Source organism: Mustela erminea, chromosome 5 (assembly GCF_009829155.1).
Source record: "Mustela erminea isolate mMusErm1 chromosome 5, mMusErm1.Pri, whole genome shotgun sequence".
In the NCBI taxonomy this organism is placed as follows: Eukaryota; Metazoa; Chordata; class Mammalia; order Carnivora; family Mustelidae; genus Mustela; species Mustela erminea.
Genome location: NC_045618.1, coordinates 138449494 through 138453663, shown reverse-complemented (window position 1 = coordinate 138453663; position 4170 = coordinate 138449494). Strand labels below are relative to the sequence as shown.

The following is a 4170-nucleotide window of genomic DNA, read 5'->3' as shown; positions in this document are numbered from 1 at the left end:
TAATTGATGTATAACATTATATTTCAGGTGTACTACATAATGATTGAATATTCATATATGTTGCCAGATGGTCACCAATAAGTCCGGTTACCATCCATCACCATACATAGTTAGGAAATTTCTTTCTTATGATGAAAACCTCTAAGGTTACTTTATTAGCAACTTTCAAATATGCAATATTAACTATAGCTACCATGCTATACATTTTTATTACTGAGTTATAAGAATTCTTTATATATTTGGATCAACTGCCTTATCAAATGTAATTTACAGATATTTTGTCCTAATTGTGTTGTCTTCTCTTGTTTGATGGTATCCTTGAAACACAAAATTTTCTTAATGTTGATGAATTTTAATTCATTTTTTCTTTTATCACCTGTGTTTTTAATATTATATCTAAGAAAGCTATGCCTAAACCACAGTCATGAATGTTTGCTCTACATTTTCTTCTAAGAGTTTTATGGTTTAAATTCTTTTTTTTTTTTAAGATTTTATTTATTTATTTATTTGACAGAGAGAACACAGCAGGCAGAGTAGGAGAGGGAAAAGCAGGCTCACCCTGAGCAGGGAGCCTGATGCAGGACTTGATTCCAGGGCCCTGGAATCCCAGCCCAAGCCAAAGGCAGACACTTAACCATCTGAGCCACCCAGCTGTGCCTGTGGTTTAAACTCTTGCATTAAAGTCGGTGGTCAGTTTGAGTTAATTCTTGTGTATAGTACGAGGTAGGGATCCATGTGTAAAGCTAGTTGCCTCAGTATCATTTGTTGGGAAGACTGTTTCCCCCCAACTGAATTGTCTTGGCACTCTGGTCAAAAATCAACTGACTGTAAAACTAAGGGTTAATTTTTGGATTCTCAGTTCTCTTTTGTTGATAGTGTCCTTCTGTCAATACTGCACTCTCCTGATTACTGTGTCTTTATGATAAATTTTGAAATTAGAAGTGTGAGTCCTCCTCCAATCTTGTTCTTTTCCCAGATTGTTTTCATTATTCGGGGCCCCTTGAATTGCCATATGAATTTCAAGGTCAGTTTGTCAGTTTCTGCAGTGAAGTCAGAGAGATTTGATAAGTGATTGTGTTGAATCTGTAGGTCAATAAGTAGAGAATTCCTATCTGTAATCTGCTCAGGCTGTGGTGACCAAATACCATAGATCAGATGTTTTGTTTCCATGGTTACCTGTAGACTGCTATCTCAGCGTAGTATCCTTACTCCTTTTAAAAATGCTGTCGGTTTGTGTTCACTTTGGCAGCACATATACTAAAGTTGGAGCAATAGAGATTAGCATGACCCCTGAGAAAGGATCACACACAAATTCTTGAAGCAGTCCAGATTAAAAAAAAAAAAATGCTATCAGTGGTAACATTATCCAAAGAACTTTCTATAATGATGAACATGTTCTTTGTGTTCTCCAGTATGCTCGCTGCTAGCTTCATATGAAATGACATGTGAATTGCGGCCACTATAATTGAGAAACTGAATTAAAAATTGTATTTAATGATAATTAATGTACATTTAAATAGCCATCTATAGCTGGTGGCTACCATGTTGGATGCTGTACGTCTTTTTTAAATTCCTTACTATGAACAATATTGAAATTAGTAAACTCTTCTTTCCCTCTCCTCCTTCTCCCCAATGTATTTAATGTAGTATCTATTTAGTGCTCAATGAAACCTTTAAGGCAACCAGCAGGCTTAACTCTCTATATAATTTTTCCCTTGTCTTCCCATTTCTGATAGCTGAATTACGTCTTTGTTATCAGAGGGTATGACAAGTACAAAGTATTTTTCACCCTAGCCCCACTACTCTTCATTCTATAGTTAAGTATATTCGGGGTCATAGCTCTTAGGAAAAGCTTCTCTAATCATTTTTTGATTGCCTGAAGCATATTAGTTAGTAGATTACTCAGGAAGGGCACACAGGAGAATTATCCCCTCATTCCCTCCACTTCATCACAGTTTGTAGCCCTTACACTTAACGGTCACTTTGGCCAAATTTAAAAAAAAAAAAAAATGGCTTCCATTTTCTTTCTTGGGTATCTGTACTATGTTACTTCATTTCTTCCATTGCGTTTTAGCATTAAAGTATTCTGTGAAGGTGTAATACCTTGTAAGTTACTTGATCATTTTACCTTAAGCCAAAAGGATTTCTATTCTGTGAAGTTAATAATTTTAATAGAGTGTGTCTTAGAGTTGTCCTTTCTGGTCCAGGCACAACATGTCCCCTTTAAACACAGTGACTCATGGTTCAGGTCACTGTGTTTGTTTTCAGGAAAGTTTTTCTTTGATAGTTGCTTTTATTTGTTCCTCTCTACTGCCTTACTTTTACTTTCTTTCTTTTTGTTGGGGAAGGTGGGGGAGCAGAGGGTTGGGGGAGGGCGGGGGAAGAAGGGTCTGTTAGCATATGTTGGATTGTCTTTGCCTTTCTTCTTTACCCATCACTGTCTCTCAAATCCTTTTGATCTTTTTCTTCTACTAATTTTCTTTTTATATTTCCATTTTATATACTATACTGTTTCCCTTTTTCCATCCCAATTACTCTGCTAGTTTTTTTAATTTGAGGAGACTGGAAAACCATGCCAGTGTCACCCTCTTGCCCTTATCCTTATTGTGTTTTAAAGTTGCTTTGTTAGTGTCATTGTGTTTTGCTCACAGAACAACTTTATTTATGAGGGGGAAATACCTGTAGAGGTATATTAATTCTAAAAGATTCTTCCTCATCTTTTTATACCAGATGAGTTAACGCAAACGGGTCCAGTGAAGTCATCCAGCGAAGTGAGTGAGGTCTCCTGGTGTTGGCAAGTGAACATCCTGTGGCAAAAACCCTTACAAATTTAAGTGAGATATTTCCCAAGAAGATGCTCTCATGAAAGACCCCTGCCCTGGAGAGTCCCCTCCCTTAAGAGATAAATAGGATGGCTTTAGATGTCCTGACAGCAGCCCAGGGTGGCACATGTGCAATTATCAAGACAGAATGTTGTGTGTACATCCCAGACTATCACAGGACTAATAAAAGATATAAATACCCAAATTAAGGCCCTACAAGATCCTTCTCTCTCTCTCAGTGAATGGTTAAGTTCCTGGTTTGAAGGAGGACTATGGCCAAATCTCCTTCTCGGGCTTCTCATTCTTATCGCCTTATTAACCTTAATATGTTGCTTTGTTCCATGTTTCTCTACTTGGTGCCGAGACTCCATTGCTGCAATGACTTCACCACGGCAGATGATCCTTACCACGCACAAAGTCACTTCTTCACTGTCAGCGCTGGATTCAGCTGCCTCCGCCTTTCGTAACTCCCCTATACATTCCTCCACTGATCAATGTTGACCTGAGTAGGTAGGGACAGCTCTACGCCCCTATTCAGCACGAAGAAGTTACAGAAGATGAGACCTTCCACCTTCAACCACCTTAAAGATTTAAGGGTCTAAATTGTTCGGGGGGGATGATGAGGGAGCAGGAGGATGGCTGAGGACAAAGCAAAAGCTGGCGCCTTGCACCCCCTCTCCACCCACTCCCCTTGGTAATATGTGTGACATTCCTCAGGCACCCCTGACTGCCATAAAACGATAAATAGTTAACTTGCTGAGATCGCAGTCCTGCAGGACAGGAGTCTCCCTTGGTTTACAAATTTCCTTGGGATTGCAACGGGGAAGTTACCTTATCAATAGCCCTAGTGTCACCCTCCCCTCCATGAAAACGGAGGGGGGCAGAGGTAGAAGGAAAAGTAAATAAAGTTGAATTTCTTCTAAACCTAAATCTCATTAACAAGGATGCTTGATGGCAGGAGTGTGACATTCCACCAGGAGACTCCCAATTGTCTTTACTTGATAAGTAACCAGGCCTTCAATATCCTGGTAGTGCTTTTTTCGCATGCGTGGGCTAACCGGCCAGTTCTGCTTCTGTAAGATTGCTTTGTCTGCTTTCGCGCGGGTCCCCTGACCCAATCCACTGACGCCAAGTATGCCTGTTCAAACTATCAATCAATCAGTGCCGTCCCCCCCAAAACTTGTTTGTACCTGTCTATATAAAACCCGCTTTCCCCTCGGTCGGTGTGCTCGGTTAGCTGGAGCTGCCGACCACCCGCCGGTACCTGCGCCCCAATAAACCTCTTGCTGTTTGCATCCAGTGGCAGTGTTGGATTCTTGGGTAAGGGGATCCGCGGGTCTTTCACTCA

General features: G+C 40.2%; 1 non-coding gene across 1 annotated transcript; it reads left to right on the top strand.

The window, feature by feature from the left end:
* Positions 1-1233: 1233 nt before the first annotated feature.
* LOC116592170 lies at positions 1234-1335 on the top strand. Its single transcript, XR_004286352.1, has one exon. It is a non-coding gene; the product is annotated as a U6 spliceosomal RNA (small nuclear RNA).
* The last annotated feature ends 2835 nt before the right edge of the window (positions 1336-4170 follow it).